Genomic DNA, 23,786 nt, shown 5'->3' with positions numbered 1-23,786 from the left:
GCTACACCAGGAATGGAACGATCATTGCTAAGAAAGAACAGGCAAAAATATGAAATAAAAAATGGCCAACAATTATTGGCTTTCTTTGTTGATTGTGGCATAGCTGAAAGCCAGCAAACTTACAATGTCATTGCTGCAAGTAATACATGAGTGACAAAGCCTACCCAGCTTAACCATATTTAACACTACACTGCGCAACGCGCCTTGAGATCTCATAGGTATAGCGCATCATTCATAACTCTCACGGCTACATGGGGTTCACAACAGCTTCCTCAGGGCTCTCCTAAACAAACTCCATTAAAAAAAAAGAAACGTGGGCAATATTCCCGGGTGTGAAGGCCTCAGTACTGAATGAGTAACCAAGACTAGCGCACACAGCATGAACTAACAGAATTGCTGTTCAGCTTGTGACCACAGCATCGCCTAAAAATGTCCAAATATATATATATCTAGTATTATTTAGCCATGATAGTATTACAGAAGAGCCTGACTGATAAAGACTGTGTACAATGTTCAGATATCAGTGAATAAACGCTGTTCAAGATGCTCACAGCGCTAGCCACAGCACACTGCCATTATTACGTCCATCTAAAATTCTTCAAGCGACTTCTTATGTGTCATTATAAAATAAACATATGGAAAATTATTCATTTACATGATTTAGTGACCAGGATTCTAATAATAGCAGGATTGTGGTGAGAATTAGCGATGTGGGAGGAGGAGTATTGTTGTTGAGGGAGGGAGGGAGATAGCATTGTCTGCTGGCGTGTGGCAAGATGTTATTGTCTGGAACCACGATACCAACTAAGTGGTTTGCTATGGTGAACACAAATATAGATACTTATATATAACGTGTGTATAGTGTAATAACAGCAAAAGGAGTTTGTTGGGAGGAACCATTTTGTTGAAGGAGTGGGTGAGGCTGTCATCTGCTACCTGCTGTGTGACTTATAATGCAGTGGCCACTATGCTGTTTGGACATCATACCAACTTAGTTGTACAGTTATGGTGAATAAAACATGTAGATATTTATGTATAATGTGTGTATATTGTGTAATAACACCACAAACAGTATTGTTGTGGGAAAAATGTTAGTGCATCTGGTCTTGAACCAGTGAGGGAGGCAGCTTCAGCTGTGTGTGTGTGTGTGTGGTGCGACCTCTCTTATTGCCTGAACTCCTCATACCAGCTTAGTTGTACAGTAATGGGGAATAAAACATGTAGATATTTATGTATAATGTGTGTATATTGTGTAATAACACCACAAACAGTATTGTTGTGGGAAAAATGTTAGTGCATCTGGTCTTGAACCAGTGAGGGAGGCAGCTTCAGCTGTGTGTGTGTGTGTGTGTGGTGCGACCTCTCTTATTGCCTGAACTCCTCATACCAGCTTAGTTGTACAGTAATGGGGAATAAAACATGTAGATACTTATATATAACGTGTGTAAATAGTGTAATAAAACAATAACAGTATGGTGGGAGGAGGAATGTTGGTCAGTGGGTGTTGAAGGTGGGAGGGAGTCAGCCAGCAGACTGCTGCCTGCTGTGTCGCAGCCACTCTTGTTGTTTTGGGCTCACTGTGTCGCAGCCACTCTTGTTGTTTTGGGCTCACTGTGTCGCAGCCACTCTTGTTGTTTTGGGCTGACTGTGTCGCAGCCACTCTTGTTGTCTTGGGCTCACTGTGTCGCAGCCACTCTTGTTGTTTTGGGCTCACTGTGTCGCAGCCACTCTTGTTGTTTTGGGCTCACTGTGTCGCAGCCACTCTTGTTGTTTTGGGCTCACTGTGTCGCAGCCACTCTTGTTGTTTTGGGCTCACTGTGTCGCAGCCACTCTTGTTGTCTTGGGCTCACTGTGTCGCAGCCACTCTTGTTGTTTTGGGCTCACTGTGTCGCAGCCACTCTTGTTGTTTTGGGCTCACTGTGTCGCAGCCACTCTTGTTGTTTTGGGCTCACTATACCAACTTAATGGTTCGTTATGGTGAACACATATGTAGATAGGTATATACAATATGTGCATATAGTCTAATAACAGCAAAAACACTGTTTGATTGATCATAGAATATAATATACCTGTCACATATATGAGCCCCATAATTTTCAGCATAGCGATATTCCACACATTGAACTATATAAATTCCATAAATTACACACTTTTGAATAATATTACATAAAAAAACAGAGAAGAAATGAATGAGAAACATCAAAATAATTGTGAAACATTATATTCGGGGCAACTGCTGCCCCATGGGGTGGCGGGGCGTAATGACCTTGAACCCTTCATCGCTCAGCGCCCATAATTTGCTCAACTTCCCAGCTCCATCACGGCTAAAGTATGTCACATACAATATATTTTTTTTAGTTTCCCATGATCAGAGATTGTATTGTAACAATATAAGAAAATAATTTTTGGAAAAGAATTTATTTTCTGCACATCAGGGGTTTGTCATATTTTAATGCAGAGCAGTGCAGTGGTTAAAAAAACCAGCGTTGAATGTAATGAAACACCATTTTCTGGGTGAGACCCAGAGGCTCCCCGGAGCTATACCGGGCTGATGTGTATATATTAGACCGTGGCAACAGTCAATCGAAGGAGTTCTAGGCCTACCAGGGACCAGAGCCAGAACCTGGCCCCCTCAAGAGAGGCACGAGGAGTAATGGCCTTAAGACACCCCTGCGTAATTGGAAGCAGTCTTTGTCTGCCATCTACCAGGTCAGGCACCCAGAAAGGTAGGAATTCCAAAACAAATTACTGCTGATCAAATAAATTGCAAACCAAAAGCCTAACTAGCAACAGAACTTCCCCAGTCAAAACCAAGGACAACAGTATGACGTCACCACAAACACCAAAACCAAGGACAACAGTATGACGTCACCACAAACTCCAAAACCAAGGACAACAGTATGACGTCACCACAAACACCAAAACCAAGGACAACAGTATGACGTCACCACAAACTCCAAAACCAAGGACAACAGTATGACGTCACCACAAACACCAAAACCAAGGACAACAGTATGACGTCACCACAAACTCCAAAACCAAGGACAACAGTATGACGTCACCACAAACTCCAAAACCAAGGACAACAGTATGACGTCACCACAAACACCAAAACCAAGGACAACAGTATGACGTCACCACAAACACCAAAACCAAGGACAACAGTATGACGTCACCACAAACACCAAAACCAAGGACAACAGTATGACGTCACCACAAACACCGAACATCCGTCTGCACAACCCCCCCCCCCCTCCCTGAGAGAGGGATGGAGGGGTCCCAGACTTCTGCACCGGCAACTCTCCCCAGTTCAGAGGATGAGTATCAAAAATGCTAAAAAAAATGCCAGCCGGAGGGAGGGAGGGATGCCGGGGAGCCTCCGGGTCTCACCCAAAAAATGGCTTTTAATTACATTCAACAGTGGTTTTCTGTGGAAAGCCCCTTCAGCTCCACGGAGCTACCTAAGCAAAGAAAAAGAAAAGAGGGACTTACCCGGGAGGCGGTCGTCACTCGCTCATCAACTCAAAGTCGAGACAACTGGCTGCAACCTGCGACCCAAGGATACACACGCCCGAGAAGGGCCAGGAACATTAACAAGATACCGTGCGGCCAGGACCATGTTCGACCTCTAAAAGCCCTATGCCCGAATGTCAGCCCAGGATATATTCCCAAAACAGCAGCCAAAGTCGTGAACTTACGAACATCGTGGGCACAGGAAAAGACTGCAGGCTGACTGGACCAAATAATCCTGTGGATGACTTGGGAGACCCGCGCCCTGGAACAGGAATGAAGGGAAACCCGGATCCACCCAAAGAGCGTCCCTTACCACAGAGGCTGTGGCGCGCAGATAACGGCGAAGAACTGCAACCAGACACAAAACATTATGCACCCCCGGCCGAACCAACCAAGCATCAACAACCCAAGGACCCCTTCGGAAAGCAGCAGACTCATTCTTCGCTAGAAAAGAGGGAGAAGACTGCAAACGAACGAAACAACCACCAGGACCGAAAGAGCAGAAACCCCTTCTCCGGAGGAGAGCATGAAGCTCCCCGATCTGAACCCCAGAGGCCAATGCCAACAAGAAAAGAGCCTTAGAAAAACAGTCCTGAACCGAGGGGGCCACCACAAGTCGAGGAGAAGAGAGAAAAGAGAGCACCCGGTCCAATGACCAGGATGGCTCAGGCGGCGCATGAGCAGGCCGGTGAAAGAACGCCCGAGAAAGCTTGCGGAACGGAGCAGAAGTGACATCCACCCTAGGAGCTGTGTTGTTGATGTAAGGAGGTCCCTTTGATTATTCAGGGAAATTCACGGTACTTAATGCGAGCAAGCCATTGATTAGTTATAGCCTAATTATAAGAATTAGTGCCAGCTGTCCGCGTAGTGACGGTGTTTTATATTAACGTAAATTGTTTTGCTGAAGTAGTCGTGATTGCACACAGTAGTTCCTTGCAACTGTTGCAAGATTAGAGGGGGCAGTAATGTAGGTATACTTTTGTTGCTGCCAAACCGTGTGTTATTACTGTGTGGGTGCAGTAATTAACGTGTTGCAGAAGCTGCAACCGTATGTGGGCTGTGCATTTATGTTGTTATGCATGCCACTGTAAGTGTGACCTATGTAACCTGGGGTTACTTTGTATTCTTTAAGTTGTGTTGAGGACTTAAGGATTCAGTGAGTTAATTAATAGGAATTAACTTTATAAGGGGTTGCACATTACTTGATGAGTGTGAGAGCTGTTAAGGGGAACAGTGCTGAGCTTGTTGAAATACGTTTCCGGTGCAATTAATTGTCCGTGTGACAATTAATTGACCACTCTAGCTAAATATGTAATTAGCATTCTCATCATGAATTCACGTAGTGGTGAGGAACTGTCAGAGTCTGTCAGTATTTGTGTTAACGTAATTTGCTCGAGACTAATTACCTTTCTGGGGTATAGCAATTAGTGGCTCATGTTAATTAGTGGAGTAATTAACATCAGGGGTCTTGATGACTCGGTAAAGCGAGGCCATGGAGCTAGCATAACTCATTATATAAATCATATCCTGTCTGTTGACAGTGGATTAAGATGCACTCTTGTTAATTAGTGGAGTAATTAACTCCTCGTCCGTGAATTCACAGTGTTTGATGAGATTTGCTTACGCAGTGCGGAGTGAGACGTATTTATGTATGATTAATTATCGGTCCTGGTGACAGTTAATTAATTGCTCGGGGTTAATTAGGGTAATTAACACTCATTAAAGTAATTTTGACATAGACTGTTAAGAAGCTACCAAGCTAGTGGTAGGCTTAGTTAACGTAACTCGATGGGGATTTAATTAGTTGTCCGTTTGACATTAATTAGGAATTACTCACTGAATACTTGCAAGGAGTCAAGTGTGATGTAATGTAAGAGACTTTGAGTTATTGTTAACAAGATGACTTGTGTTAAGAGAGACACGTGTTTGTGATTAACGTAGAAGTACCTTGTTGCTGACTGCTGTGATCAGTCAATTAATGTAATTAATCACATAATCAATTTTGTAATTGATTAACCCTTGCACTGCTCACCTATTTTCGGCAAAAACGTCTTGGTGCAATTGACAAGGACATATTTTTGTTATTTTTACAAATGTTCAGGTAAATTTAATGTCAAAATGTTTCCAAAGTTAAATATTTCCATTTCAAAACACAAATAGTAATGAAAACATTAAAAAACATTAAAATATAGCCAAATTAAAAAACAAAAAGCACAACTCTCTGAGCGCCTAAAGGCGCTTTGCGCAGTGCAGTGGTTAAGGCAATTTCTTTTGTTTATCATCTGGTGACAAGAGTAAAGTAACTTGGGGATTACTGAAGTAGTGTCTCAGAATCCCAGCTTGCCTGGCTTTGTTTACAGTTTACAGTGCAACTTCTTGCTGGGAGTTGCAAAGAGTGTTCACATTAGGTTGTGATCGGGGGAGTCACTGTTGGACTACCCGCCTAGTTACGTGGGTATCTTGCCTGTAGGGGTTGGAGGACCCGTAAGATTGTGATTATAGTATCTGTTCACCGTGAAGCCGTGACAATATTGAATGCAAGCTTGTGTCATCAGTGGGCATCATTGTTCAGTTAGTTCATGTATCAGCCCGCAGTGCGAAGGGCTGTTGAATAGCTGTGTAGCAAGTGCCACTGGATAGACAATAACGTAACGAATCACTCACTGTGGTGTAAACTAGGCTTGTGAATTATTTTTCTATTTTTTGCTTTGCAATATTGCATCATCAGTGGGCACACCTGTGTTCAGGTTAGTTCAGTATGCAGCCGCACAGCAATGGACCGGTGTCATTGCTATTTTAGCTGTTTGTTTTAGTGCCACTGGATGGACATTAAAGTAACATAAACTTGATGTTGTATTAGTTTAGTCTCTTGTTATTAATAAAGTCTTTGTTGTTATAGAAACGGTCTTTGATGTCAACCCTTCAACCATTCTTTTCCATCCATGTTCTGCTTCAAGTTCAAGTTCAAGTATGTTTATTGAGATAAGCAATAAATACATCTCAAAGGGATAGAGTAGCTTAGGCTATTTCTACCCCCCTAATTGTTCTGCTTTATTACGATTGCTGCAATGTTTTAAATGACGGTTGTTCTTGGGAATTCGAATTCCAATTCATAGCACCACATCAAATACAAATATTTGATTGTGAGAACCCGTCGGTTACCCTTTATTGGTTTTAACGTCCTGTTTAACTAGGAGGAATCAGCAGCCTATGTGGACAGGTTTTCACCCTAGTGGTGGAAGCCTGGCGGTTTGCTCCCGCTTTTCCTTTTTCTATTGGACTCATGCTTATCTGCCGTGTGCAGTTCTTTAAACTTGAGGTCCACCTCCTAAGGGAGGTAGGCGTAGAAAAAAATCTCACAGCCCTCTCATAAAGTTTCTTAAAATTGGCAATGATTTTCTGGTCCATAGGCTAAAGTAGAGGAGTGGTGTTGGGAGGAAGGAACTTTATTGTAACAAAACTAAATTCCTCCATCAATGAATCCTCCAAGCCTGGAGGATGGGCAGGAGCATTATTGGGGAGAAGCAGGGCCTTGAGTGGCAAACTGTTCTCCTGCAAATATTTTTTGATGGCAGGGCACACCACTTCATTCACCCACTCCGTAAAAAATTGCCTAGTCACCCATGCCTTAGCATTAGCCTTCCACATCACACACATTTTGTGTTTCTGCACATTATATTTTTTGAAAACCCTTGGATTTTCAGAATGATACACAAGCAAGGGTTTAATTTTCAAATCGCCACTAGCATTACCACACAACACTAGAGTAAACCGATCTTTCATAGGCTTGTGTCCAGGCAATGACTTCTCCTCCTTGGTAATGTATGTTTTGTTTGGCAATCTTTTCCAAAATAGCCCTGTCTCGTCACAATTAAACACTTGTTGTGGTAGGTATGCCTCACTCTGCGCAAAATCTTTAAATTCGCCAATGAATCTTTCAACCGTTGGTTTGTCTGAGCTGGCAGCCTCCCCATGCCTAACAACACTATGAATTCTACTTCTTTTTCTAAATTTCTCAAACCATCCCCTGCTCGCATTAAACTCTTTCACTTCTGCATCACTCGTTCCAGGGGTTTTCTTCAAAAGGTCTTCATGCAATTTTCTTGCCTTTTCACAAATGATGGCCTCCTAAACGCTATCACCCGCTAACTCCTTGTTGTGTATCCAAATTAATAATAACTGTTCGACATCTTCAAGTGTTTGTGTTCTATGTTTTGTGACTATTGATACGCCTTTTGCCACTTTAGCACCCATAATGTCCTTTTTCTTAGCCAGTATGGTGGATATCGTTGACTGGGATTTGTTGTATTGCCTAGCCAATTCAACAACCCGCACACCATCTTCATATTTACGAATGATCTCTTGTTTCTGATTTATGGTCATCCTTACATGTGATCTCATATGTTGAGCCTTACCACTGACTTTCCTGGGACTCATGCCATGATATATAATAATAACTTTAATTAATTTAATGTTCAAAATGCAAAAAATCACCACAAACGCGGAATTTCTTATAGGCACGATCGTCACTAAGTGGGCAGCTGTAGTAAACTGAGGCAGGTCGGAACGCGTGACTGGGAACCACACGCTCGGTCGAACCGAACGTGTACCAACAAATATCGTTAGTCAACAACACCATCGTATGTCGAGTTGCATTTTTCGATGAAATTTACATCGTAACTCGAAATTATCGTAAGTCGGGGCAATCGTAAGTCGAGGTGCCACTGTATATCCATATCAGCCATAATAGCTCCGGGAAGCCGACAAAGGCTCCCCCAAGAGAAGCACAAAAACAATTAAATTCTTCACAAAGAATTCAGACATGATCATCACTAAGCCACTAAGCAAGAGACACTGGTAAACCAGGAACCACGCGCTCGGTCGACCTATACGTGTATCAACAAACTTGCCAAGCGAGGCAGAGCTCATATACCGAGTCAAATTTTTATGAAGAAACTGAGCTCATAAGCCGAAATATTAGTAAAGAGGGGCATTCGTCAACGGAGGTTCCACTGTACTGTACAGTGCATCCTCACTCTTAACGAACCTCGCTCTAACGAATTCCCAGCTGGTTTGAATAAATTGCATTCGGTACTAAATGTTCAGTGGAATATACAAATATTCATCTGTGTTGTTCTACTGATGGTGTTGACCTAGACTGGCACGGCAAGGCTGGTGAGAGAATTGTGTACTGTACACACTCTTCACATCGACCACTTCAATATCCGTATCACTAGTATCAGACACCTGTACAGTATTAGATCTTTTTCCAGATTCGAGTTATCAATATCATTGGCATGGTCATCTCCAAGCAATATGCCCTGCATTTCAACATCGGAGTGTTTTCTCAACATGGCCGAATGGGGACTGGGAGCTCAATGTGGATGTGTCCGACATGGTTGCTACAGTAAAAAACCAGCGTTGAATGTAATGAAACATCATTTTCTGGGTGAGTCCCGGAGGCTCCCCGGAGCTATCCATGGCTGATATGGATACCCTAACTATTTTGCATCAGTCGATGTGGGTGGAGTTCTAGGCCTACTGGGGACCACGAGCCAGAACCTGGCCCCCTCAGAGGCACGGGGAGCAATGGCCCATAGAAATGCATATGTGATTTGGAGCATTCTATATCTGCCATTGACCGGAACAGGCACCCAGAAAGGTGAGCGCCACAAAACAAACCCCTATTCTGGTTAACAACAAAAATCGACAAACGAGTGGACAGAACTCCCCCAGGAAAACGAACTAACAAGCATGACGTCACACGAGCCGCGCCGCAGAGTCTGCGTAGCTCCCCCCTCCCCGGGAGGGGGAAGGGGGAGCCCCAGACCCCCGCACCAGTGATCCCCGCCCCAGTTTTGAGGCTAGATATCAAACCGCGAAAAAAACGCCGACCGGAGGGCGGGAGGGTGCCGGGGAGCCTCCGGGACTCACCCAGAAAATGGTGTTTCATTACATTCAACGCTGGTTTTCTGGGGGGAGCCCCTACGGCTCCCTGGAGCTACTTCACCAAAGACTACCTAAGAAAACAAGGGGACATACCCCAGAGGCGGTCGGTGAACCACTCCACAACACGAAGTCGAGACGACAACTCAAGGACCCCTCCGGAAAGCAGCAGGCACATCATTCACCAGAAAAAGGGAGAACGGCCGCAGACGAAGAAACCTATGACCACGACCATAGGAGCCAAAAACCACTGTGCCTGAGAAGAGCATGAAGCTCTGCCACACGACCCCCAGAGGCCAATGCCAACATAAAAAGAGAGCCGAGGCAAAGCAAACCTGACCCCAAGGAGCCACAACCACCATGGAGAAGAAAAACAGGAGAGCACCCTGTCCAAAGACAGGACGGCACAGGCAGTACATAAGCAGGCCGGAGGTGAAACAACGCACGAGACAGCCTGCAAAACGGCGCAGAAGGAACATCGATACTGAAAGCTAGCAGCAGAAACCAAGGTGCCAGTCCCAGGAACTGGCACCAGGAATAGGACTGGCTGCCAGGAATAGGACCCACAAGCTCTAGAAAGGACCGGAGGGAAGTAGCAAAACCGTCCTGAACCTTCGAGAACAAAAAGAAGCAAACACAAAGGACGAAGGCACAAAAACACCGTCGCACCCGAGACCAAAAGTCATGCAGAAACCCCAAGAAGAGGGGGACATGACGGAGAAGGCCCATCCCGGAAAAAAGGGACGAAGACCGTAGAAAAGCACCCACCAACAGGACGGAAACAACGGGCATAATGGACAAGGAAACCGAGTCCAGGGAGGGGCCGATGCCCACAAAGCACATGCGAAGAGGGGGAACGGAAAAACCCCACACCACAAAACCGCAAGCCCTGCCCAGAGGGGTAGAAATACCCCGGCAGGGACCAACGGGGCCTGAGGCCCCTCACGTGAGCCCCACCCCAGCCCCGGGAACCCCCCCTGCAGGCCCCGGGGCCGAGCTGTCCCCTCAAAGCCCCAGCGTCAAGAAAAACCCCGGGGCAGCCGGGAAAAACACTAAGGAAGGGAGCCCACTTGGCTCTGGAACTTGAACCGAAACCGGAGGATAGGCGAGGGGCGAGATGAAGACCCCAAGCTCATCTCCAGCCAGCACAACGAGGACAAACCAGAGAATCCAAGGAACATGGAAAAAACAGGCCCGGCACAGCAAGACCAGCAAGGAGGGAGGGCCCCAGAGGGAGCACGGAAGAGCCGAACATAATGCCACAACCAACCCCGACACGCAGCTGCAGTACCAAAACCGCAGCAAAACGTCACCACACTCCCCTAGGAAGCAACAGAAGATAGATAAATCGTACATGAGTGGCACACAAGGGGACACAGGCGGAAACCGAGCACCCAACTGAGCCACAGGGACGGTAGAAGAAATGTGTGCAGTGTAACAGGCAATCGAAGGAACACATTAGGCAGCCCAACTTGGCCTGACCCCATACACAGCCCCAAGAGCAGAGACGAGAGCGCCCATGAAGCACAGAATCCACTCAATAGGCAAACGACAGGGGAGAGGCGGAATCAAAGAGCCAGAACCCAATCCTGCAAGCACAAGGAGGCAAGCACAAAACACCCTTGACATAGGAAAACGTACCACCGAACAGGCACCCCCACCGTTGCACTGCGGAACAAAGTGGAGGCGGGGTCCCGAACTCCAGCAAGGTTAGACAAGCATAGGAGAGGGGCAGGAGGAGTACAGGCAGGAGCCGCCTCGGAAGGGACATGAGGCTACCCGCAGACACCCGTGAACCGAGGAAGGAATCAGGTGGAGAGAGCTGCCCAGTATGGGCTAATAGCCCTGCAGTAGGCACCTTGGGTGGTATGGTCCACGTTCTCAAGGACGTATGTACATCCATTCCTACTTCCAAAAACAAAAACAGCGTCAGGACGAAGGAGATGCCAAACCGCACCAACTCACCTGCAGAACATAGGCGCTGAAGGGCCATGACTCAAGATTTCGAGTACGTAGCTGCCAGAGGCGGCCAGGGCGCCCATGCTGGAGAGGAGGGGAGCAGCGAAGGAGGCTCCCCACCCTAGAATGCAGGGAAAAACCACGTGACTTCCCCACAGCGGCACCCCAGAACACCCCCAAAGCAACGGGGCACGGATTGGATTAAGAAAAAGAGCGAGAGGTGAAGCCCCCCCCCCCCCCCGAGAGAAAATGGATGCAGAACACGTGTGCACACCGTTCAGAACCAAAACTAACTCCCACGGTGCATGCGCAGTACGCGAAAAAAAAAGTAGCCCAACAAGGCGAGAAGTAGCCCAACCAGTCGAGAAGTAGCCCAACAAGGCGAGAAGTAGCCCAACTGGCGACAGTAGCCCAACCGGCTACAAGGAGCCCAACAAGGCGAGAAGTAGCCCAACTAGCGATAAGCAGCCCAACTGGCGACAAGCAGCCCAAACTTCAACAAGGAGCCCAAATGGCTACAAGGAGCCCAAAATGGCTACAAGGAGCCCAAAACGGCTACGAGGAGCCCAAAACGGCTACGAGGAGCCCAAAACGGCTACGAGGAGCCCAAAACGGCTACAAGGAGCCCAAAACGGCTACAAGGAGCCCAAAACGGCTACAAGGAGCCCAAACGGCTACAAGGAGCCCAAAACGGCTACGAGGAGCCCAAAACGGCTACGAGGAGCCCAAAACGGCTACGAGGAGCCCAAAACGGCTACGAGGAGCCCAAAACGGCTACGAGGAGCCCAAAACGGCTACGAGCCCAAAACGGCTACGAGGAGCCCAAAACGGCTACGAGGAGCCCAAAACGGCTACGAGGAGCCCAAAACGGCTACAAGGAGCCCAAAACGGCTACAAGGAGCCCAAAACGGCTACAAGGAGCCCAAACGGCTGCAAGGAGCCCAAACGGCTACAAGGAGCCCAACCTGTCCAGAACAGAAGGAACCAGAATGGAGGCAAACTCCGGGACACACAGGAGGCAAGCCGCAAAGGCCAACTGCACCACAGGCGAAGAGATGCAGTTAGCCGAAAACCTCCGGAAGACGGAACCGAAGAAACCACAGGGAGACGGAACCGAACCCGGGGAGGAGCAGAACCCAAGCCCATATCGTACGCAGAGGGGGGAAAGAAAACCCCACGCCTCGCAACAGTAAGCCCCACTTAGAAGGACGGAAATCCAGGCGGGGCGCAATGGAGCCCAAGGCCCCCAAGGCCGCTCCTCCCCAACCCCAGGAGCCTCTACACCAGGCCCCGGGGCCGAGTCGACCTCCAAAGCCTCAGCCCCACAAGAAAAAGCCGGGGTAGCCGAGAGAGCTGGAAGAGAAGGGGCTCACTGGTCAGACCCCGGAGCATCGGCCGGAGGAACAAACTCGAATGCCTCCGCAGCTACACCGGACGGGGCAACCCCCGAAACTGCCCAAGTCTCAGAACCTCTATCCCCGCCCCGACCCCGAAGCCTGCAGATGCATAGGGGCCGGAAGCAGGAGGGGGAAAAACAAGGGGGCCGTGGAAGAACCAAGGCTGAAGTGACCAAAACCCCCAAGTCTGGGTCCCTACACAAGCGGGGCAGCATCGGGGCGTCCGGGGAAGCGACAAACCTGAGCGCGTTGCAACATCCTACCCAGCAACGAGCAAGCTGCCTGCACCCATGGGAATTCATCAGCAGACTGGGTGAATGGAGTCACGAACAAGCAACAAAGCTCACAGGACTCAGGGTCGAATGTGTCACCGACCCAACAGGCAGCATGACGGAGGCAAGAAACAAGGAGAGTCACCCTGAGACAAAGGGACAGAGCAACCCTCAACTCGCACAAAGCGAGAGGGGACCCAAGGGTCTCCACTATCGGACCCGAGAGCCCCCGCGGCGTTTCCCAGGGCCCCTAGACTGGGTCTGCTAAGGGTTATCCCAGGCAGGAGGCAGGACACTGCTAACCGGCACCCCAAACTACCAAGCAAACTGCTAAAGCTGAACCCACGGGACGTGTCCACCCATGAGGGCGAAGCAGGGGGTGCCACCACACAAACGAACCTAATATAAGGGGGGGGAACACAAGGCAGACCCCCTACCAGGCAAAAACAAATATAAAAGAAAAACCACACAAGCGGACAATGTACCAAGAGGGAACAGAGCCGGCCGCTGTCATAGGTGAAAACTAGCTACGCAGTACCCTGCGCCCCACCAGTGCTATAACTACCACTTACCCCAAGGTAAACAAGGGATTAAAACCCCCAAACACTCGGGGTGGCCTAACGCCAAGCAGCGAAAAGCCAAAAGAGGTAGACCCAAGGTGACTTGTGGAAGGCAACCCCAAGCCCCAAGGGTGGTACTTACAGGGCACTCAGGGAAGGTGACCCTAAGCACATGCTGCCCGAGTACCTGAGAATACTACTCCCAGCTCACACGACCACCGTAAGAGCAGCACTGAAAACAAGTCACAGCACTGAGACAAAACCGGAGCTGGAGCCACACAACCGTGCATTGTCCCATCAGCCGAGGAACTGGGGCGGGGATCGCCGGCGCGGGGGTCTGGGGCTCCCCCTTCCCCCTCCCGGGAAGGGGGGAAGCTGCGCAGACATGAGGCGCGGCTCGTGTGACGTCATGCTTGTTAGTTCGTTTTCCTGGGGGAGTTCTGTCCACTCGTTTGTCGATTTTTGTTGTTAACCAGAATAGGGGTTTGTTTTGTGGCGCTTACCTTTCTGGGTGCCTGTCCCGGTCGATGGCAGATATGGAATGCTCCAAATCACATGTGCATTTCTATGGGCCATTACTCCCCGTGCCTCTCTGAGGGGCCAGGTTCTGGCTTGTGGTCCCCGGTAGGCCTAGAACTCCACCAACATCGACTGATGCAAAATAGTTAGGGTATCCATATCAGCCATGGATAGCTCCGGGGAGCCGTAGGGGCTCCCGCCAGAAAATGAGTCTGCCCACGGCTGTGGGGCATGCTGGGAATATTTTTCAAACTGGTGGATGCTCATTGGAAGCCTCAGGCCTCCATCTTGTACCCAAGTTTTGAATCCTACAATATATCTACGAGTGCATTAAGGGGTTATGCGCACCCCCGATTGAGTGCATTAAGGCACTATGTGCAGTTCAGAGGGTTAATACACTCAACATAACTAGTTAATATCACCATGATTAATACACTCACCATCACTGGGTGATAACAATAATACACTCACCATCACTGGGTGATAACAATAATACACTCACCATCACTGGGTGATGACAATAATACACTCACCATCACTGGGTGATAACAATAATACACTCACCATCACTGGGTGATAACAATAATACACTCACCATCACTGGGTGATAACAATAATACACTCACCATCACAGGGTAATGACACCATGATTAATACACTTGCTAGCACTGGTTAAAAACACCATGATTAATACACTCACCATCACTGGTTAATGACAATATGATTAATACACTCACCATCACTGGTTAATGACACCATGATTAATACACTCACCATCACTGGTTAATGACACCATGATTAATACACTCACCATCACTGGTTAATGACAATATGATTAATACACTCACCATCACTGGTTAATGACAACACCATGATTAATACATTCACCATTACTGGTTAATGACAACACCATGATTAATACATTCACCATTACTGGTTAATGACATCAAGATTAATACTCACCATCATTAGTTAATAACATTATAATAAATACACTCACCATCACTAGTTATTAAAAACATAATAAATACAGTCATTATCACTAGTTACTGTAAACATCATGATTAATATGCTCACCATAACTGGTTAATGACATCAACATGACACACACACTCACCTCTTGTACAGTAAGAATAAAAGTGTTCTTACCATCATTAATGGGCAGAAGTTGTGTTTGCTATCGTCCTTGGTAGCCGAGCAGAGACTGGAAGCCGTATTACCTATTAGGGGAAATAAAACATTTAAGGTTTCTATAACTAAATTTTCCCATCAAAACATAATAAATGTTTAGAAAAATGTAATAATTTTGTTTATGTATTATGCTAAGAGCAGGTTCTATATTGGTACGGAGTACCAGAAGCATCAAGAGTAAGTATGGGCCAATAGGCCCTTTGCAGTTACTTCCATTCTTCCCTCTCATTTATCCAATTAATACCCAATGTTCCGTGTTCTGTCTTGTGTTGGTCAAAAGTTTGTTCACCCTCATACAAAACTGTTGCAACATATCACCTCACCCAAATGCGAGTATATAAGACAAGCTGTTTAATTAGGCATGTATTATGTTTCAGATCCTCATTTTTACCGTACCCGAGTACCTGAAATTTATCACTGTTAAACATCATGTTATTTTCTGCTGCTCAATCGAAAACTTTGTTGACATCTGCTTGTAGTTTTTCAATGTCTTCAGCAGAGGTAATTTTCATGCTGATTTTTGTGTCATCTGCAAAGGACGACACGAAGCTGTGACGTGTATTTTTGTCTATATCAGATATGAGAATAAGGAACAGTAGCAGTGCAAGGACTGTACCTTGAAGTAGAGAGCTTTTAACATCGCTTGGACTCGATTTTATCTGATTGACTGTTACTCTTTGTGTTCTGTTCGACAGGAAATTGAGTATCCAGCGTCCTACTTTTCCAGTTATTCTCATTGATCAGAGACTTCTTTTAACAATATAAGAAGAGAAAATAATTGTTTGGAAAGAATTTATTTTCTGTGCACCAAGGGGTTGTCATATTTTAATGCAGAACAGTACAGCGGTTAAACAAAACATGCTGTTCGATTAGACCATTTCAGCAGCCCATTATCCATTTCAGTAATTTTCCTTGTATTCCCAGCACAGCAAGCTGTTCTACCATGATTTCCCTGTTTGCTGTATCAAAAGCTGCTGCTAGGTTGATGAAGACGGCTTGAGGGGAAGCTTCAATATGAGCGAAGTAGTCAGGAAAACAGTGTTGTGTACTGAGCCTCAGGCATAAATCCAAACAGTTGGGGAGACAGGTGCCCCTGTATACGATACGTGAGTCGGTTAAGGACAATGTGTTCAAGCACTTTACAAACACATGATGTTAGAGATATGGGCCTATAATTATTTGAGTGTGGTTTGGGGATATGAACAATAACACTCTTTGTCCAAGCATCAGGTAATACTCATTCACTTAACCCTTAAGCTGCAAAACACGTCATATGACTTTTGACTAACTTACGCAAAAATGCGCATCACGTCATATGACATAATGAAGTACCGCGCAAGATTTGAATAGCCAATGGGGGTAGTGGGGGGCCCCCCACATGCTGCCTAGGGGCTATAGTAAACAGCTGCCATTTTGAAAAAATCCAGCTCCGCCACCAACGCATGGAAAGCCTCAGTTACCCCAGCAGTCACCATGGCGAGCGCACGGCCAAACGCCTCCCGGGCACACACCACTCAATCACTTACTCAAGAGTTAAGTGAATTATAACTAGTGAATTATTTTCTGATGGTGAGGAATGTGACATTGATAACTCTGACATTGATAAGCACTACACACAATTGACCGATGATAGTAGCACAGAGAGTGAATTTGAGATACAGCCTCCTCCCATGGAGGGGCCTACACGCTCACCAGTGCCTCCTCGCCAAGTGTCTACTCCAATTCGTGCACGACCAGACAGTTCTTGTACTTATTTAGAGTATGAGGATATTTTGGGCGACGAGTCAGAGGAAGGTGACTCTTTTTTCTGCTTTTAATGAGGTGGATTCAGAACATAGTGTTACCATGCCTGTCGCTAGTGCCAGTGGTGTTACCAAGCGAGATTTTGTCGTGTCAGCAGCGTCTCACCCAGCCAAGCGCCGCCGCAGGGCACCACATGAGGAACCAAGACCCTCATGTTCACGTGATATTACCTCATGTTCACATAGCACCCGTACTTTGCATAGACAGGCTTCAGCTCCTGGTACATGGTGTGCAACGATTCTTCGCCGTCGTGCCAGTGTTTCGTCTTGCAGGACACAAGGTGTACTTGTGTGGAGTGATGGTATTACAAACCTTTTCCCTGATACTGGCAAGGACGTGTGTGAAATAGACTATTTTACAGCATTTAATGATGAGACGCTCATGGAATATATTGTACACCAAACGAACCTTCATGCAGCTCATCTCATTGGAAAAATATAACAGAATTTTCACGATTACAGCATTGGAAAAATACCACTGTAGGTGAAATGTATTTATTTTTGGCACTATGTATGTTGATGAAACATTGTGTAAAACATATTATCTTAGATTATTGGAGCAAAGACCAGACTGTTCCAACACCTTAGTTCGGGAAATATATGTCCCAAGACAGGTTTCAGATACTCCTCAGGTGTCTTCATTTTGCAAGTAATGAAGACCGGACAGAGATTGATAGACTTTGGAGAGTCAGGCATATTATGAATGATGTGATTGGAAAGTACAGATATTTCAATGTACCAGCACAGAAGCTGGTGATTGACGAATCCCTTGTGCTTTTCAAAGGACGTGTTGGGTTCAAGCAGTATATTCCCTCCAAACACAACAGATTTGGATTGAAATTCGTTGTTCTTTGTGACTGTGAAACAGGATACGTGTTACACATGATTCTGTATTCTACAGGTATTAGCAATGTAGACATTCCCGGTAACGACCAACATGGTTTCTCAGGTAGTGTGGTAAAGTCACTGATGGCACCATGGATGAACAAGGGCCACATTTTATACACAGATAACTACTATACAAGTCCCTTACTAGCTAGGTTCTTGATTGAAAATAGAACTGGAGTGTGTGGCACAGTAAAGCCAAGACGACGAGAAATGCCAGTGTTTGACAACAATCTTGAAGTTGGTGACTGCCAGCTAAGAAAAGACAACAATCTTGAAGTTGGTGACTGCCAGCTAAGAAAAAGTGATCAAATACTCTCAGTTAGGTGGAAAGACGAGAGAAGTGAACTTGCTGACAACCGTTCATGATGGTACAATGGTGAACAGTGGCAAGGTGAACCGAGTAACAAAACAACCAGTATATAAGCCAGATTGTCTTCTTGACTATAATATCAACATGCGTTTGGTTAATACACTTGACATGATGGTGAGCGCTGTCGAGTGTGTTAGGAAAACATTGAAGTGGATGAGAAAAGTGTTTTTCCATCATGTTGACGTAAGCATGCTGAACAGCTACAATATGTATCTGGTGAAAACTGGACGTAAACCAAGTTTCCGTTTGTTTGGTTTTACACTTGTGACAAAGTTACTAACAAAGTTTGGCAAAGAAATTCCTGGCATACAAAGACCCCATCATGAACCCAGTGTTGCAACATACTGCTACACCCAGGCTCACTTACACGGAGGCCTTTTAAGCACACAGACTAAAACATTTGCCACCAGCTGGAAAGCGTGCATATAGACCAACGTGATTGCATAGTTTGTAGAACAAAAAAAAAAAAAAGAGACCACAGAACCATAAACTAGTGCAAATATGGTGTTAAGTGTGTGCAGTCCCGTTGTGCGCTGTCAACTGCTTCAACGACTACCACTATCTCCAAGACTTCTAAATGTGCAATGATGTTGCAAAAACCTGTAAATAGTGAGTTGATGTGTGTAAATATAATAATGAAAAATGTGAATACATACATGGCGTAATTGAAAACATTTGTGTGTGCATTATTGTGACACTATTAATCAGGTGTATACTTAATGTATGCAAGTTGCATTATAATTCAACATCAAGTAATATTATATGCAACACAATAAGTGAAAAAGTAGAGTTTAGTATAGTCTTTACTTAGCCAGGTCTCTGTTAAAATAATAAATGATAGTTTAGTACCTAATACTGTGAGTAGTGCATTTATATCATCAAATTTTTTACCAAGTGATCTGACATTTTGGTTGAAAACTGATAGGCAAGTGTTATTTTGGAGGTTTTTTTTTTTTTGCAAAGTTTGGTGTGTAATAGGTGCAGTAGTGATGATCAATATGGTGGTTATTGTAGATGTGTGAGAGCAGATTTAGTTGAGGATCAATATCAGCTTGCATGTAGATGCAATGGAGTCAAGATACAATAAGGCAAGCAATTACACAACACTAAAATACTATATCTGCTGTAAATATCAAATAACTATAACAAAAACACACACAAAAAAGTCAAATAAAGATGACTGTAGTTAGACAAGAAGGATACACAAGTAAAAACAAAAATCAATAAAGATTGACAAGAATAATGTTCAATAAGAATATGGAATTAATGAAGACAAAAAAATTACAAGCTTAATCTTAATTAATTAATACTGACTTAAATAATCATAAAGTAATATAATCTTAATGATAATTAACTATAATTAGCTTAGTTATGATCCTATAATTAATATATACTTAAGAAAAATATGAACTCAATTAATTAAATCCAATAAATGACTAATATAAATCAAAATACCATAAAATTTAAAGATAACAGAGTAAGATAATACATTTGAGTAAGATTTTACTAAGATACTGAGGTAGATGCTTACATAAGTACATGGAGACTTTACTGAGAAGTTAGGAACTTTTATGGATGAGAGAGCATTATTTAACCAATAGAGTGAAAGACAGCACCTTGGACAAGGTTAGGCCAGGTTAGGCTCAGACACTCATGAGATATTTTCAGTATTGACATTGGAAAGATTCTGGTTTTCAGATATGCCACAGTCATTAAAGGTCAGTAGTTGTTGGTCACACTTTATTTCATATCTTCTTCCTGCTCTATCCTTTTTTACAATGATCGTTCCATTCCTAATGTAGCACTGCTTATTAACACCTGGGTTTTGTTGGCGAATTTGATGCAGTCTGTAGAGGAGGGATCCATGCTGCTTGGTAAGGCACTCATTTATATAGAGGTTGGTTTTTTGCTTTGCAGCTGTTTGCATGAGGTCATACTTAGCAGCCTGATTTGCAAGTTTGATGAGCATTCACATAATGCTGTGGGGACTGTTTTAATCTTTTCTGACAGCCGATTTGATATCAACGTAGACTTTGATCTTTAAAATAATTAAGGGCGTGAGCTACATTACAGCAGTTCTCACCTTGTAGTTCCTCTGGTAGATCCGCAGAGCTAATGATCAGAGAGTCGTGAAGTTGTTGTTGTTCTAAGGCGTCTTCAGAGGCCGCCTGGTGCATCTGATGATTTATTTATTTTTCCAGCTTCTGAAGGATGTCGCTTTATCCTGGTTGCATTTCCCCTGGTCATAATCTTATTTATTTGCTCCATTGTGTCACTTGTGAATTGCTTGATTGTTGGTCATCGAAGATTAAAGGAGGCGGACATAGTTTGTTGTTGACGGGAGACCGTGGCTTGGAGGGCCTCAATTGCTTCCGAGGAAACTAGATTGAAACTACACAATCTACACTAGATTGTGTAGTTTCTTCAGCCACTTGTTGTCCCGCATTGGTTTGAAATTTATACAGGGAGGCATAGATTGAGTGAATTCCACAGCTTGAGTTTTGAGTTGAGTCGTTGGCAGCGGCTGGGAGAGAGGGTTGGTAACGCCAGATGCTGTGTTTACCAACACTGGCGATGATCCCAGTGTTGTCGTTGTTTCATTTGGGTCTCTTGGTAACAAGTTGAATGGGCGAGAGGCACCTCTACCTTGCTTGTTGCCAGGTTTGGACATGTTTACGGTGGTAGATACTTGGTAATGTTTACAGAGGTAGATACGTGGAGATTGATAGTGGAGGTGGGTTAAGCATATAGTGTACGCCTGGCAGCAGGGTCATACATAAACATGCACAATGAAAATTGGTTATTTATGGTTGTTTACTGTTGAAGTTTCCTGTGAGTTATGGCATATTAAGTCTCCATGCACTTATCTCTTGCTAGACAGCAGTTAGGCAATGTAGTGTTGGGTGGAGACGAAATTAACCCGAATTTTCTGCCACAGTGCCAGTGTCTTTTACCTGCATTCCCGCATAGTTATCTGGAAGAGGAAAGAATACAACCCTCTTCCCCACCCTTTCTTTTGAAGGAATAGAGGTATGAAGAAACCCCAGAACTGGTTGATACCTGGTTGGTTGATATCTGGTTGATGGGGTTCTGGGAGTTCTTCTACTCCCCAAGCCCGGCCCGAGGCCAGGCTAGACTTGTGAGAGTTTGGTCCGCTAGGCTGTTGCTTGCAGCGACCTGCAGGCCCACATATCCACCACAGTCCAGTTGGTTCGGCACTCCTTGGAGAAAGTTATCTAGTTTTCTCTTGAAGGAGTCCACGGTTGTTCCGGCAATATTTCTTAAGCTCACGAGAGGATGTTGAACAACCGTGGACCTCTGATGTTTATACAGTGTTCTCTGATTGTGCCTATGGCACCCCTGCTCTTCACTGGTTCTATTCTGCATTTTCTTCCAAAATGAAGAATCTTCATTTTGAATCAAAATGAAAAATTCCAAAAAACTGAAGACAAAACTCACAAGAAAAACACAAAAACCACAATGGTACCCCAGCACCAGGCCAGGAACCACGATAGTACCCCAGCACTGGGCCAGGCACCACGATGGGACCCCAACACCGGGCCAGGCACCACGATGGGACCTCAACACCAGGCCAGGCACCATGATGGGACCCCAGCACCGGGCCAGGCACCACGATGGGACCTCAACACCAGGCCAGGCACCATGATGGGACCCCAGCACCGGGCTAGGCACCTGAGCCAAGCCATCTACCCAAAATGGGATGAGACACAAAACTCCAGAAACCTGCTGCGAGCCATACCCAATTGTCTGAGTGTCAAACAAGAAAGCCCCTGAACCCCAGGATGCACTACACAAAATATCTTTGGATGGTTGCCAGTATATGGATAGTCACCAGTAACTGGACAATTGCCAGTGACCAGTCACCAATGTCTGGTTACTAGCATCTGGATGGTCACCAATATCTGGATGGTCACCATTATCTAGAGGGTCACCATTATCTAGAGGGTCACCATTATCTAGAGGGTCACCATTATCTAGAGGGTCACAGTATCTAGAGGGTCACAGTATCTAGAGGGTCACAGTATCTAGAGGGTCACAGTATCTAGAGGGTCACAGTATCTAGAGGGTCACAGTATCTAGAGGGTCACAGTATCTAGAGGGGTCGTCAGTAACTGAACAGTTACCAGAAACTGAACAGCTGCCAGTAACTGAACAGCTGCCAGTAACTGAACAGTTGCCAGTATTTGAAAGATTGCCACAATTTGGACAATCACCAGTCAATTGTCACCAGACAATTACCATATCTGAACAGGTCCCAGTATCCGGACAGTTGCCATATCTGGACAGGTGCTAGCATCTGAAAGGTTACCATTATCTGGACAGTCACCAGTAACCAGACAGTTGCCAGTAACTGGATGGTTAACAATATCAGGACGGTTACCAGTAACTAGATGGTCACCAATATCCAGATGGTTTCTAGTACCTGAATGGTCACCAATATCCAGATGGTTTCCAGTACCTGAATGGTCACTAATATCCAGATGGTTTCCAGTACCTGAATGGCCACCAATATCCAGATGGTTTCCAGTACCTGAATGGCCACCAATATCCAGATGGTTTCCAGTACCTGAATGGCCACCAATATCCAGATGGTTTCCAGTACCTGAATGGCCACCAATATCCAGATGGTTTCCAGTACCTGAATGGCCACCAATATCCAGATGGTTTCCAGTACCTGAATGGCCACCAATATCCAGATGGTTTCCAGTACCTGAATGGCCACCAATATCCAGATGGTTTCTAGTACCTGAACGGTCACGAATATCCAGATGGTTTCCAGTACCTGAATGGCCACCAATATCCAGATGGTTTCCAGTACCTGAATGGCCACCAATATCCAGATGGTTTCCAGTACCTGAATGGCCACCAATATCCAGATGGTTTCCAGTACCTGAATGGCCACCAATATCCAGATGGTTTCCAGTACCTGAATGGCCACCAATATCCAGATGGTTTCCAGTACCTGAATGGCCACCAATATCCAGATGGTTTCCAGTACCTGAATGGCCACCAATATCCAGATGGTTTCTAGTACCTGAATGGTCACCAATATCCTGACAGTTACCACTACCCAGCCGCCAGCATCCGGACGGTCGCCAGTATTTGGATGGTCACCAATATCTGGAAGGTCATCAGTATTTGGACATTTGTCTGTATCTTTCTCGGTTAACCAGAAGAGGCAGTACCCTCACTTTCCAGGTCGATGATTAGATCAATATAGTCCAAACACTAACAATTCGATAAGTCAATGTCCAAGCCCCAGCAATTCCGTAGGCCTATGTCCATACGCCAACACTTGCATAGGCCTATGTAAGACTGGTGGAGCATACAGCACTCAAGTACTTATG

General features: G+C 45.4%; 1 protein-coding gene and 1 long non-coding RNA gene across 3 annotated transcripts in view; both read right to left on the bottom strand.

Annotated features, from left to right (window-relative positions):
• The window catches only part of LOC123750497 (uncharacterized), a 352,029-nt gene that overhangs the window by 129,089 nt on the left and 199,154 nt on the right, over window positions 1-23,786 (bottom strand). The gene's annotated exons all lie outside the window — the stretch shown is intronic.
• The window catches only part of LOC138351071 (uncharacterized), a 48,763-nt gene that overhangs the window by 11,384 nt on the left and 13,593 nt on the right, over window positions 1-23,786 (bottom strand). For both annotated transcript variants that reach the window (XR_011222366.1, XR_011222367.1), the window contains one exon: window positions 15,316-15,386. This is a non-coding gene — a long non-coding RNA (uncharacterized lncRNA). The remainder of the gene's footprint in view (window positions 1-15,315; window positions 15,387-23,786) is intronic.

This window comes from Procambarus clarkii, chromosome 48 (genome assembly GCF_040958095.1).
Source record: "Procambarus clarkii isolate CNS0578487 chromosome 48, FALCON_Pclarkii_2.0, whole genome shotgun sequence".
NCBI lineage: Eukaryota > Metazoa > Arthropoda > Malacostraca > Decapoda > Cambaridae > Procambarus > Procambarus clarkii.
The sequence above is the reverse complement of the archived record's forward strand: the minus strand, read 5'-3'. Positions and strand labels throughout refer to the sequence as shown.